This window comes from Solanum stenotomum, chromosome 2, assembly GCF_019186545.1.
Source record: "Solanum stenotomum isolate F172 chromosome 2, ASM1918654v1, whole genome shotgun sequence".
NCBI classification, from domain to species: Eukaryota; Viridiplantae; Streptophyta; class Magnoliopsida; order Solanales; family Solanaceae; genus Solanum; species Solanum stenotomum.
The window spans coordinates 30,556,178-30,571,733 of record NC_064283.1 but is presented as its reverse complement, the minus strand read 5'-3'; the positions used below and the strand labels follow the sequence as shown (position 1 = coordinate 30,571,733).

At 37.1% G+C, this 15,556-nt stretch overlaps 1 long non-coding RNA gene across 1 annotated transcript; it reads left to right on the top strand.

Annotated features, from left to right (window-relative positions):
• Window positions 1–12,105: 12,105 nt before the first annotated feature.
• Window positions 12,106–14,978, top strand: LOC125856624 (uncharacterized). Its single transcript, XR_007445541.1, has 3 exons — window positions 12,106–12,175; window positions 12,611–12,687; window positions 14,731–14,978. It is a non-coding gene; the product is annotated as an uncharacterized LOC125856624 (long non-coding RNA).
• The last annotated feature ends 578 nt before the right edge of the window (window positions 14,979–15,556 follow it).

Sequence of the window (15,556 nt, the reverse complement as noted above, 5' to 3'; positions counted from 1 at the left end):
TCAGAACCCTAGCTATGTAGTTCTTTAGTTCATGAATTACATTTGCTAGGTCAGCTATTTCAGATAATTCAAATAATTCATACATACATTCCTCAGTTTCGAATATGTCATTACTAGTCTATTAATGTTGTATTCTCAGATTTTTGCATGTTAGTATTTGAGCTATCCAATACTATAGTATTTCAGTTAAAATGTATTAAATTACTTAATCACTTGGGAGAAGCTTAATACCGAGTGGACTAGGGTCAGACACCCTCAAGTCCCCAAACTATGTTCATCGTAGGTTGTAAGTCCCCTCTGTGGGCATTATTTCAGTGATCATGCCAGCATGCCTCTATACCTTTGTCCAGGTATATTGGGTCCTCTCGATGGGGCGTATACATCAAACTCCACATTTTGCTCATGTGGTTTTATGTCGGTTATTAATAGCTCCCTTACAGTTCAGTCAAACTTAATTACATTGTCCATATTATTAGTATAGTTCAGTAATCAGTCTCAGCATGTTACAAACATGGTAATTGAATTCAACATTTCGTTCAGTATTCTCAGTTGTATCATGCTTATATCATGTCATTGCTCAGATTTATCCTTTGATTCAGTTATGTTATTGTTAAGTTTTATTCTGTCTCAGTATCTTTCAAGTACTAACGCATACTCTGCGCTACATCTTCTCGTGATGTAGGTTCAGGTCCTCAGCAGTCAGATCACGCATAGATCGATTCCCGATCTTCAGCTCAGTAGCATCTATGGTGAGTCCTCATTCTTCGAGGACTAGTGACATGATTATTTTCTCACTTTTAGCTTTAGTTTCAGTTTTGCCAGATCTAGCTGGGGCATGTCCCAACATTTCTAGTTTGTAGAGGCTTTATTTCATGCATAGTTAGATTCAACTATAGTGTTAGAGTTTTATTTTTCATTTGTACTCAAACTCAAAGTTTTCATATATTCAGATTTAGTATATGGGTATTCCGCATCATTTCAGATTACTTACATGATTCAGCTTCTGCACAGTATATATTTCGTCAATTTATCTTTATTATGCTTATGATTATGCGAGTAGGGTTAGCTTAGGGTTGTTCGTGATCCTAGGTCCCGCGTCCGCGTCCAGGGGTAGCCTTGGGGCATGACAAACTTTGTATCAGAGAATTAGGTTTAAGTGTCCTAGGATATCTGAAAAGCCGCACAAAGTAGAGTCCTTTTCATGGGTGTGAACTGCACCACATCTAATGAGAAGGACGCTACGAAGTGATTTAGGAAAACTTCAATTTCTTTGTTACTCTTACCATGCGTAAAGTATGATCGAATTCCTCGTTCTAATCCTTCGTTATGTGCTTTAATATCATGCCACCTCGTAGAGCTTACGGCAGGAATGCGAATGCCAGGAATGCAAACGAAACTCCTCGAGTCCCAGATCAGGAAGTGTCAAATGCTGAATTTTGGAACGCTATTCAGTTGTTAGCTCAAAGTGTAACCAACCAGAACAATCAGCAGGCTCCAAGTCCGGCAAATGCTAATGTTGGGTCAGCTGCAGGTAGAGTTCGTGATTTCGTCAGGAAGAATCCTCCTGAGTTCTTAGGATTGCAAGTTGGTAAGGATCCCCAAAGCTTCATTGATGAGGTCAAAAAGATCTTTGGAGTGATGCAGGTAACTGCAAAATGATCAGGTTGAGTTGGCATCTTACTAGCTTAAGGATGTAGCTCATATCTGGTATACTCAGTGGAAAGAGAACAGAGGTACAGTTGCAGCTCATATCAGTTGGGATTGCTTTAGCGAGACCTTTCTGGACAGGTTTTTCCCAAGAGAGTTAAGGGAGGCAAAAGCTCAGGAGTTTATGAATTTGAGGCAGGCTTCGATGACAGTCCAAGAGTATGCGCTCAAGTTCACCCAACTCTCCAGATATGCTCCTTACATAATTGCTGACTCCAGGGCTCAAATGAACAAGTTCGTGTATGGGGTCTCCGATCTTATGAAAACAGAGTGTATGAATGCCATGTTACTTGAAGATATGAATATCTATAGGCTCATGACACATTGTGAGCAGGTTGAGGGTGATAAGCTTAGAGAACAAGCTAAGGAGAATAAGAAAGCTAGGACAAGTAACTATGACTATTCCCAACAGAAATTGAGTGGTGGAAATCACTCGCAGTTCCAACAGAAGTCTTCGACTCCAACACCTTCATCAGCTAGTGTTCCATCCTCCAAGTTCCGAAGTGATCAGAAAGGAAAGGTATCAGGCTTTAAGTCTCGAGGTAGTATTTCAGGCACCAGAACGTTCCCAACTTGTCCAAAGTGTGGTAAGAATCATCCGGGCGAGTGTCTTACAGGAAAGGAAGGATGCTTTGGCTGTGGCCAGTCTGGTCACAGAGGTTGAAGGATTGCCTTTCTAAACAGAGTCAAGGAGGAAACAATGGTAGAGCTTAGTCTACAACTTCAGCAGCACCAGTAGGTCGGCCGACTCAGTAGGGTAACTCATCTGGTATAGGTGGTGGTTAGTGCTAGAAAAGGTTTTATGCTCTCCAGGCTCGCCAAGATTAGGAAGTTTCTCCTGATGTAGTCACTGGTACGTTACGAGTCTTTGATCTTGATGTTTAAGCATTATTAGATCCAGGGGCTACTCTTTCCTTTGTAACTCCAAATATGACAGTCAAATTCAGTGTTAGTCCAAAAAATCTCTCAGAACCTTTCTCAGTCTTTACTCCAGTCGGTGACCCAGTTATAGCTAGACCGGTATACAGAAATTTCCCTGTCACAGTCTCCCAAAATGTCACCTCAGCAAATCTTGTATAGTTAGAAATGGTAGAGTTCGATATCATTCTAGGCATCGATTGGTTACATTCCTATTATGCCTCAGTCGAATGTAGAACTAGGATTGTTCATTTTTAGTTTCAAGTACTGACGAATACTCTGCGCTACATCTTCTCGTCATGTAGGTTCAGGTCCTCAGTAGTGAAATCACTCATAGATCGGTTCCCGATCTTCAGCTCAACAACATCAGTGGTGAGTCCTCATTCTTCGACGACTAGTGACATGATTATTTTCTCACTTTTAGCTTTAGTTTCAGTTTTGTTAGATCTAGCTGGGGCATGTCCCATTATATCTAGTCAGTCGAGGCTTTATTTCAGACATAGTTAGATTCAGCTATAGTGTTAGAGTTTAATTTTTCATTTGTACTCAAACTCACAGTTTTCATATATTTAGATTTAGTATATGGGTATTCCCGATCATTTCAGATTACTTACATGATTCAACTTCCGCACAGTATGTATTGCTTCAGTTTATCTTTATTATGCTTATGAATATGCCAGCGGGGTTAGCTTGGGGTCATTTGTGATCCTAGGTCCCTTGTCCGCGACCAGGGGTTAGCCTTGGGGTGTGACACCTGGTTTTGAAGATGACTCAACTTCAACTAGGTAGGGCTTACTCAGTTGAAGCTATAACCTTGGCTCTGATACCATGTTACAACAAAAGTATGGAGTAATTTCAATGTATATGAAGAAAAACAATAGTTATAATTGAGGTATAGAAAAGAGTAATTGAGGTAATTAGATATCTAAATCCCTAAAAATCAGCTTGAATATTATATACAAAAAAATAGTATAATTTTATTATTCTCTATCACGCATGTTCCCTACTTTCCTATATTATGAATTATCCCTCATTTTTTTCATTCCATGTTTTTCTTTGCATTATCTAGGAGTTCATCAACTGTTATAGTTCTTTTCTAAATAAAAAATTCAAAACACATAAATATTGTTCAAGATATTATTCTTATTTTACTTGGTTTTTTCCACAAAATTTTGTGTTGTTAAACACTTTAGCCCTTTATATACATGAACTATGATTCTTTAATCGCTACTACTGTTGGCTAGATAATGAGCCATGTCAGTGAACCATTTGCAAAGGAAAAAAAGTAAAGAGTAAAAAAATGAGGAATCTCTATCATCTTTGCCGGAAAATTTTCTCCTAATAGAGTTGAAGAAGGCATAATATACACCGTATATTTCTAATGGAATTGTAACTTCAAGAACAAAAAATTGCATGTTAAGCCCTTACTAGACAATTTATCGCACTTCCTTGGGATTTAGTTTGTTGACTCTTTATATATCAGCTGAATTTCTGAACATTAGATGAGAAGATGAGTACCAGTTATCCACTTTCTGTAGAATTTCTGAACATTAGATGAGAAGATGAGTACCAATTATCCCACTTTCTGTTGCATGCTGACCACTTATTTCCCAGTGTATTGCTGCCACTAGAACAGACTTGATTAATTAAAGATGCCGCAATTGTACATTTGACTACCTTGAAGCTTGATTTCGAAGAAATCCTTTATTAGAAAGGCTTCGGAGTAGTGTATAACTTGATGAACAATGCAAAAATAACAAAAAAAAAATAGAATATATTGAAACATTACTTTATAACTTGTGGAACAATTGTTAAGTAGATGATGTCACGTGTCCTTTCGATCATGAAGGTCTGGTTCCTTTATAGGGGTGAATCCTTAGGGTTTAAATGACTAAGAATCATTACCTCTTAATTTGCATTGAATGACTAATTTAAATGACATTTAATTGTAAATGTTGAGCGTTAACTTCTCCTTAGGGGTGACAAAAGGGTGGATTTGATTGGATTGAGTAAAAATAGATTGGATCAGAATTCACACATATAAGGAATTCACAAAGGGTGTTCAGAAATAGCACAATAAAAATTGTTTACGAAAAGTAGAATTAGTAAGATTTGAACACATGAGCAGTATCTCATTTCAAGGAGGTGGAACCACTGGGCTACAATAGCTTGTTGTGTTAAGGGTGTCCACAATATGTTATTTAATCATTTCATGTATCATTTTAGTTTAAGTATGATGAATATTCTTGATTATCATTCTAGCATAATGGTCTATCATTAGCATATTTCTTCATGCTTTCATGTTCTCTGGCCTAGTCCAACATTCATGATCATTCAGTGGATCCCCAACCTTAAAAAAACAATGCACAATTTTAATTTTTGAACATTCAATAACTATATATCTGGAGAAATTATGACCTACATGACCTATAAGCTTGTGTTAGGATAGATTGTCTATATCACATCCCTTCATATGTGTAAATGCGGGATGCTTTGTACACTGAATATAGACTAACTTAATTACCCATGGATGTTGAGACAATTGCATTTGTCACTGGCTTTCAAACAAAAATTAGTGCCCCACTTGATGGCAGAGCGAACATTTCCCAATTCTCTAGCAGATTGGAACTACGAAAATTTCTTTGGCACCTAGTTGTTCTTGACCCAAGGTTTCTAAGTACAATATGACCTATAAAAAAAATTCTTCCAACATAAATTAACAATCAAAAGAATAATGTATTTTTAAACTCAATAACATATATGTGGATTTTATATATCACAATAAAGGGGGAAATCACATAACCAAAAGCTGAAGAAAGCAGCTATTCCTTTCTAGCTAGCAACAAAAAATTTCTTAATTAGACAAACAAATATAAAACACAATTGGCAGCATAAAATCTTGCATTATAAATGCTAAAATACCATCATATTCTCAATATAACGAACCTATAAAGAGGTCATTAAGAAATGTTCTTTAACAATCTAGTAAAGATATAATGTAAAAACTAATAAAATATAAATGTTGACAGAAAATAAATGAATTGAACCCATGTAATTAAAGCAGAAGTTGTATAAGATAACTAAAAAGAAAGTGACAAATTGCTTTACCTGTAAATTTAAAACATTAAAATGATTAGAAACAACATAACAATCCACCTAGTTCTTAATGATAAATCACCATCACTTCAAGTTTCTTTGATACCCTGCATCTAGTTAGTTTTATTAGTAAGAGCACAACATAATAAATCATTATCTTTGTATCATATTGTCGCGCCCTAAACTCGAGGGGCACAACTGGCTCCTAATACCAAAACTCAGGCTCGAGCCGACCCTGCTGAACCATTTGCTACTAGCGCATGGCAGCCACACGCAATCAAGAAAACAAACAAGTATATCTCGGCTTAAAACTAAGCCCTCGGCCGGCAAGACCCCTGTCAACTGATGTATAAAAGAAACAGCTACTCCCAGGAGATCATATAAATAAATAGCCAACTAGCACAGAAGTCCTGATTGGGCCGTCGAGGTCACCATGATATCTATACCAAAACTAAAAGTAAGTATATATCAATACAATACATCAAATAGCTCACAAGCTTCAGCAAACCAACAACATAGGTCAGTATGGCCATAACGTAGCTATACACCCCACACACTAGTCTGCAAGCCACTAAGAGTAGTAAAGATTAGCGGGACAGGGCCCAGCCTACCCATAAAGATATATACAATAAAAGGTAACAAACCTTCCAACTCTGGTCGCTCCGGAGGAAAGGGGCTAGCCAATCGGATAAAAGTCAATCCTGCTGCTGAGGAGGTCTACTCAATCATCTATCAGGACCTGCATGAATGAATGCAGCGCCCCCAAGGCAATGGGGCGTCAGTACAAAATAATGTACAGAGTATGAAAGGCAATAGACTATGATGAGGTATCCTGATATACTGGAATAATCTGATAAATAAATCAACGATAAGATAAGTGTACTGACCTGCTCCTAAATCTAAACTTACCAAAAATAATAAAACAACAACCTAACCAAGCCCCCATATGCTCGGCAGGTACAAATAGCTCACAAGACCACTTACTCAGGCCCCCATAAGCCCGGAAGGTGCCAATCAACCTATATACCCCTATTGGTAGTCCCCTAGTCCCGTAGGAAATCATATAGCCCTCTTAGGCATTAATATAGTTCCGTAGGCAACACATAGTTCTCTTAGGCATCAACATAGCTTATAGACAACTCATAGCCCTCTTAGGTAGCAACATGGACCTATAGGAAGCACATAGCCTTCTTAGGCGTCAATACAGCCCTGTAGGCAACTCATAGCCCTTCTAGGAATCAATATAGCTTCGTAGGCAACTCATAGCCCTTTTTAGGCATCCATATAGCCCTGTAGGAAGAACATAGCCCTTTTAGGCATATATCACATTCTTGCAACTAGCCACAATTGCCCCAAGGGCAACAATAACAATCCAATCACTAAAAGCGAGCAATTTAGTTATAAGGAACCTATACAAATAGCCTCTAAGGCGTGTCCAACATAGGGACGCTACTAACTGAATAAAAATCTCGACAAGGGAGGATTATATCAACTCGAGCAGCCAACAATCAACAATCACGGCTACAAGTATATCAAGGATAACAACTCTAATACATTGCTTCTAAGGTTTAAGGAAACATGCCGTAAGTAGGGAATAGCCTTAACATACCATTTTCGCTGAATTCACATTTCCTAATAACTTTAATCACAACCCCCCTTGATACTACAACAAGACAAGATCATAATCAACACAAAAGAATAGAAGATACAAAGAAAATCCGATAAAAGATATGTATTTCCATCGCAAATTGCTATTTGTGACTTATCAAATCTAGAGTCGATGAAAGCAGGGTCTTACCTTGATTATAAGTTGGTAATACACCTCAAAACTTTAAAATATGCCCAAACCCCTGCTGTACACACACCAAAGTATGATATGCTAGGAAATCGATAAAACAAATCATACCATGTTGACGAGCTAAATGCGTAGAACAACTTTTGTCAAGGACTTAATCATGAAAATCAGTAACTTGGCTTGCCCTAGAAGTGGGTTTTGTAGGTTTTGTGATTTTTCTGGTTCTTCACTAAGGAAAATGACGAAAAATCGAAGAAGATGAAATATATAAAGTTCCACCGACCTAGGGGACCCACCTCACCTGCCTGCTTGCGCAGTCTTGCGAAAATACGAATATCTCTCCATTCTGAAGTCGTATGAACGAACGGGTTGATACGTTGGAAACTAGACTCATAGAACTTCGATTTCATAGGTCGTGGGGACCATAACTCTTAATAGGTTGGGAGAAAACGTCCGAGATATTTGACCCAAATTTCAGACAAATCTTTAAAAAGAAATTTACTGTAACTTTCGCCAACTTTTATTTTGCCACTTGCTAACTTCAAAACTTGAGATACAACACCTAAACACTTAAAATATCACATAAAACATTATTATTAATTTATTACCCACCTTCGTGGTCTTTTCACGAAGATACGAGTCAATTTATACGTTTTGAAAAGTCGGGGTGTTACACATATTTCTACGGATCATCAGAATTACAAGGAAAATTCACCAGTTTGTAGGATCAAAATTGAAAGAAGATATGCAAGTTCAAAAAACTAAAAGATTGGTAGAAAAAAGATTACATTGTTAGGATGAAAAAGCAATGTTAAGCCCCAAAATATATCCTTAAGAAAATACTTTATCAATAATAGCGGCAAGAATAATTGTACAAATCACTGATATAACATGACTTTTCGAAAAGGTACGCCAAATAGAATGCTTATTTGGTATTTTGCATTAATCAACATAATTATACCTTAAGTATTTTAAATAATGAGAATAAGAACCGGAGATTATTTTTAGAAAACTAACTATACAAGCTCTATTTCAAAAAGTAGTATTACGGTGATCAAACTAAATTAATCAGGTTCTAGAATCTAGTCTTGTAACTTTGAATTTTATTAGTCCCCACAATTTGAGGGATCTTAATCCCCATTGGAAGCATGCAAGCTCAAAATTTCCACAAAAAATCGGTTAATAGACAAAGAATTAGAATTAAAATTTTCAATAGACTACATTCCCGCTTACAACATTAAAGATCCATCCACCAAATATATATTATAATTACAAATTCAACATTAAGTGAAAGCAACAAAGAAACTGAATTTGTCTATTACATGCATAGAAATACCATTTTGATTTTTCCCTTTGCTAACAAACAAAATTTGAAAAAAAAAATGAAGATAGAAACTTCCATTTTGATTTACCCATTTGGTCACAAAGAAAATTTGAATGGGAAAATCAAATTTTACCCATTTAAAACTAAATTTGTCTGTTGCATGAATAGAAATTCTCATTTTTATTTTTCCGTTTTGTCAGAAATAAAATCAGAGGTATAAATTGAAGATAAGAACTGTCATTTCTATTTTCCCCTTTGATCACAAAGAAAATTGAATAGAGATGAACAAAGGGAGAAGAAATATCTTAAATTGTAGCAACACTTTTTGTTAATGGAAGATGAAGAGAACTTTGAGTAGATGAAGCTCTGGGTTAGAAGCCAAAGACACGTACGTTACATGTAAAGTATATAACTAGGTGTATTTGTAAGAATGAAAGTCATAGCGGAAGGGGAATCATCAAAGCTCTACCTAAAGGTACCTGCGACATAGCAGATGGTACAAATTTGTGAGCTATAATAACAATAATATAATAAAAAAGTAAAAAAAAAAAGTAACGAGTCAAATTACCAAATTTACCCTATTTGTATAATTCACTTTACTTTTGGTACAATTTATATATGATGTGTTAGTCCAACTCTTGTTGGCTTATGTGTATAGAGAAAATGGGAGTCCTATGACCTTTGTGATTTATATTAAAGTGAAATTAATTTTATTCTAAAACATCATGATCAGTCGTGTGTCTTATGATAAAATACACACTTGACACACATCTTCATGAGAAAATGATCAAAATGGGTCCTTAATGTATTGGTAACTTTTTATTTCATTCTTATTATATTTCACTTGATGATTGAAATGATCCTTACTTAATGTATGGTAAAATGTATTCATTTTGATCCTTATATTAAATCCAATAGATTTATCAAAAATAAAGTGTTAAACTTAACTGAATCCTACATAAATAATAAAGTTCACCATCATTATATTTTCTGTTAAGTCCAAAGAAAAACTACATAAAATTTAACATTATTGTCTTTATTTTCTCTAACAATTTAATTATTTTCTGTTGCTTAAAATTATTCTCCCTCTTAAGCATATAATTTTGAGGAGGTGCTCCTTCATTCACATTGTCTCCCCCCATTCTTCTTCCATAGTCCTTCGCGTATTAATATCCTGAAGACACAAGAGAAAGGTTAGGAGAGGGAATTTATAGAGTTAAACTCTACGGCACGACTTAAGAGTAATGAAAGAAGTGTAGTTTCCTAATTATCTTATAGCCTCTTATTCATAAATGTGGCTTGCTTCACACTATGAACAACACTCTACTAGACGTGGCTTATGAGACATTATCCTAGAATCATTCTAAACCTTGTTCTCTGATGCCAAGTTTATCATGACTCGGGGATACACCCTAGATGTAGCATGGCGTACTAGACCCCGAAAGGCCTAACACGAGCCACTTAGCATATCATAACATAAAGTACATAGAAATGATGTGGAAATTTTAAAACTTTTCTTTACAATCGAAGTCTTTTATAAAAGCAAGCGGAAGTCTAGACTTGTCTCAATATAGCCATCTATTACAATAGTTCAAATGAAAAGGGACACAACCCATACAAATTACAACAAAAGTGATATATAGCTAAGAAATTATTAGGTTACTAATTATTCACTTTAGTGACAAAAATTATATTTCATGCTTAAATACATGAAACACATACTTTTAGTGACGAAATGTAAAAAATCGTTGCAAAGTTTCGTCTTTTAAAGTTTCCCACCAAAACAACGGATTGGTGCCAAATATTGAATACTATTAGCCACAAATTTAGAGTTGTCAGTGACACATTATTTTGTCACGAATGATGTTTCCAATTAGTGACGAACCATTTTTTATCCAAAATATAATTAAATTTTAGATACAAAAAACTTTTGTCACAAAAAAATATATTGATACATTAGTGACAAATCATTTTTGTCCTAAAATTAGTTAAATTTTGAATACGAAAAACTTTTGTCTCGAAAATATATTGATTCATTAGTGAAGAATTATCTTTTGTCCTAAAATTTGTTAAATTTTGGATACAAAAATTTTTTGTCACAAAAACATATATTGATACTTTAGTGACAAACCATTTTTGTCCTAAAATATGTTAAATTTTGATTATGAAACACTTTTATCGCAAAAATATATTGATGCATTAGTGATGAATCATTTTTATCCTAAAATTAATTAAATTTTGGATACAAAAGAAATTTGTCAACAAAAAAATATATTTATACATTAGTGACAAATTATTTTTGTCCTAAAATCAATTAAATTTTGAATACGAAAAACTTTTGTTGCAAAAATATATTGATGCATTAGTGACGAATCATTTTTGTCCTAAAATTAGCTAATTTTTGGATACAAAAACCTTTTGTCGCACAAAATATATTGACACAATAGTGACGAATCATTTTTTGTCCTAAAATTTGTTAAATTTTTTATATGATAAACTTTGCCGTAAAAATATATATTGATAGAGTAGATACAAAGTATAATTTGTAGTTAATCATGGTATACTTTAGCGACAATTTTTTTTGTATTTAATTGTGACATTAGTTTTCGTCAATATTAGTTAAAACAATTAGTGACACTTGTATTGTTGTCTCTATTTACCTACAATTTAGTCACAATGAAAGTTTGTCAAAAAAATTATATATGTTTGAATGGCTACGACCTAAATTTCATAGTTGAATGGTGCAATTATTGGCTACAAAAAAAATTCTTGGTTACAATTGTAATGACTTGAAAAGTTGACTTTGGTCAACCTTCTTGGAAGTCGTGCTCAGATGAAAATTCTGACAGCTAGGTTAGCTTCGGAATATTGATTTTGGTCTAGAACGACCTTTTGTTCACTTCCCGAGGCTTTAGATAGCAATTGTGGAATCTGGTTCAAATGATACTGGGTGTGGGACCCACTTTTCGTCGAAGCGAGCTCCAAATGGAAATTCCGCCTTCACCGTTGAGTCCGAAATATCGTTTCCAATCAGATTCCATATAAGGTTTGTATTTTTCCGACTCCGAACGAGTCCGAAACATCGAAATTTAAGTTTGGAGGGTTGTAAAATTTTGACGCGGCGGTGACGTGGCAGAGCCACGTGACGACACGTGGCAGAGGTGGAAATTTCCAGATTTTTAAGAACGAATTTCGTCCAAATTTTTGTTCAACTTCAAATTGAGATTGCTCCTTCATTTTTAATCCAAATTAAGTGATTCAAAAGGCAAACTTCAAGAGAATTTCGAGGGGAATCTAGCGGTGATCTCGAAAACGCGAGGGGAGGCTTCGTTGAGGTAAGAAATCAATTTTTAGCCACTGCCAGTGTGATTTTCGGATGTTTTGTTGTTGAATTTTTGAAATGTGAGATCTTGATCATCGTAAGTCCGTTTTGAGTCATTCTTGTGGCTAACTTGTAGAGTTTTTCGCAAGGATCGTCGTGGTATAATCTGTTTGGGTTGAAAGGGTCTCGTTTTTCCGGAAATTGATGATGAAAGGGCTGTCCTTTTTAATTATTGTGGCTGATTTGCGGTGTTGTGGGCATCTGTTTGTGCTAAAATTTTGGGATATTAGTTTAGTAAGGTAGTTGGGACGTTTCCACGGATTCGATTTTGAGATTCTAAGTGTGGGCCCCACAATCCCGTTTTAGACCCGATTTTGGGTCCGTCTCCGAAAAATATAATTTTAGTGTCAATATATTCGTAATGACGAGGTGATTAACCTTTTGTTAGTGGGGAAGCATTTGGAGACCGTTCGGAGAGGAAAAGATCCGGTACCGTGAGTTGGAGCACGCGTGATCGGCTTTCAGGTAGGCTATGGTTTTCTCTCGTGAGATTGAGCATGTTTAGGCAATTGTTTATTGATTTGCTTGAGTATGGAGGGGTTCGGGTGTCGAGCATGCTAAATTTCTATAATTCCTGCCTTAGACCTTATTTCGGGAAAGTGTTGGATTATGACAGCATGTCTCTTGATATTATTGAATAGCCATATCTGGTGGTGTATATGATAATATTGATTTGAAGTATGTTTGGCCTTAGTCTAGGCTTAGACTAGTGTTGCCATAGACTTGCGAGATTTCGGATGTCGTTGGGCAGTAGAACTTTTTCCGACGTCGTTTCGGACGGTTAGCTCCTTGTAGACTGATATAGCAGACTTGAGTCTGATAGTCGGTAACTCAGCTTATGACCTTGTATCCATAATGCCCTGCTTTTATATCGGCTACAAATACCCGGTTAAAGTCCGTGGTCTAGCTTACTCATTATTGGATACTTCCTCGGCGATTTGGGGTATATGAGGGTCGGACTAAAAGGATTATTTATGGTAATCGGTTTGGTGATATTTCCCGCGACGGATGGTTGGATATTGATTCTTAGCTACAGTACCCGGTTAGAGTCCGTGGTCCAGCTTACTTTTTCCAGGCTTAGCTACAGTACCCGGTTCGAGTCCGTGGTCCAGCTTACCTGTGATCTGGTTTCAGCTACAGTACCCGGTTAGAGTCCGTGGTCCAGCTCATTTATGTCCAGGTTTAGCTACAGTACCCGGTTCGAGTCCGTGGTCCAGCTTACCTGTGATCTGGTTTCAGCTACAGTACCCGGTTAGAGTCCGTGGTCCAGCTCATTTATGTCCAGGCTTAGCTACAGTACCCGGTTCGAGTCCGTGGTCCAGCTTACCTGTGATCTGGTTTCAGCTACAGTACCCGGTTAGAGTCCGTGGTCCAGCTCATTTATGTCCAGGCTTAGCTACAGTACCCGGTTCGAGTCCGTGGTCCAGCTTACCTGTGATCTGGTTTCAGCTACAGTACCCGGTTAGAGTCCGTGGTCCAGCTCATTTATGTCCAGGCTTAGCTACAGTACCCGGTTCGAGTCCGTGGTCCAGCTTACCTGTGATCTGGTTTCAGCTACAGTACCCGGTTAGAGTCCGTGGTCCAGCTCATTTATGTCCAGGCTTAGCTACAGTACCCGGTTCGAGTCCGTGGTCCAGCTTACCTGTGATCTGGTTTCAGCTACAGTACCCGGTTAGAGTCCGTGGTCCAGCTCATTTATGTCCAGGCTTAGCTACAGTACCCGGTTCGAGTCCGTGGTCCAGCTTACCTGTGATCTGGTTTCAGCTACAGTACCCGGTTAGAGTCCGTGGTCCAGCTCATTTATGTCCAGGCTTAGCTACAGTACCCGGTTCGAGTCCGTGGTCCAGCTTACCTGTGATCTGATTTTGGCTACAGCACCCGGTTCGAGTCCGTGGTCCAGCCCACCCGTGCCCGACCTTTGGCTACAGCACCCGGTTCGAGTCCGTGGTCCAGCCCATATAGGTTGACTCATTAGCTATAGTACCCGGTTCGAGTCCGTGGTCCAGCTTGCACGTGGTGTATTCCCAATTCCTCACTAAAGCTTCAGTTTAGTCTTGATTACTCTCATCTGCAGGTTGAGGTTTTGGAGGTTGGAGAGATTCCGGTTAAAGTCCGGGACGTAATGAGATCTTGGAATATGATTGGGAATGGTTCAGTTACAAGTCCGGAAATTGGTAATATTGTGATAGACCTTCTAGCTCCATTATTTTACTTCAACTGTCAGTCCATCTGCCGGGCTTATGGGGGTCCGTGCAGGTGGTTTCTTTTATTGTGCACGAGCGTACCCGTCGGGTTTATGGGAGCCCGGCGGAGTTAGTTAGATTGCTTGTCTTTGTTGCCTGTACGCTCGTGTACATACCCCCCATTTACTACTCTTTGCACTTGATGTGACCCTTTATTTGCATTTCAGTTTACTTTTGCTTATCTTGCTCAGTCGGCCGATGATGCCTACTGGGTACCTGTTGTTTTGGTACTCATGCTACGCTCTGCATCTATTTTGTGATGCAGGTCCGAGCACTAGTAGCCAGCGTTGATCTAGCTTGGAGTAGACTTATCTGGAGACGGGGGTGAGCACACGACGTTTTGTACTATTTCAGTCTCCATCTGTATATATAGACTTGTCTTTTTCCTATCGAGACAGTCCAGTCTCTGTTGTCCGGTTTTAGGACTTGTACTCATTTTGTAGTAGCTCTGTACTAGTGACTTCCAGGTTCTGGGAGGGATCTTTATTTGTATATATGTTTTTGGTTTGCGTCCGCCTGTTTATATTGTTATTTGCCTACTCTTGTTTAATTTCTACCCTCAGACCCATTACTTGTTGTTCCGGGTTGGCTTACCTGCTGGTGGGTTATAGTAGGTGCCATCATGACTTGATAAATCGGGTCGTGACAACAATTATATAATCATTAATTATAAACACATTTTTAACTAAACAAAAAAATTAGAGAAATTATTCATTAGACCATACTCCAGACAAACAATATAGACTACATCACATAGTAAAAAAGATGGTCTAAACACCATTAAGATAGTCTGAATAAAAAAAAATTGCAAACAAAGCTACCAAAACTATCAAGAGTCTCAACAAATTTTTAAATACTTGTCATACAAATGTAAAATTTATTGGAGTGATTATAGCTAAAAAAAGTCAGATGCTCACTTCTAAGTTGTATTACAATAAAATACGATAGAGAACACAAATTTTCATCAAGCACTAAAAAAAGATATTACAAATTTGTAGTGAGCACTAAACCACAATAGTTAATTTATGGTAATTAATTTAATCCCAACAAATTGATGATTAAATCAGTTAAAAAAAATTACTCTTCAAAAA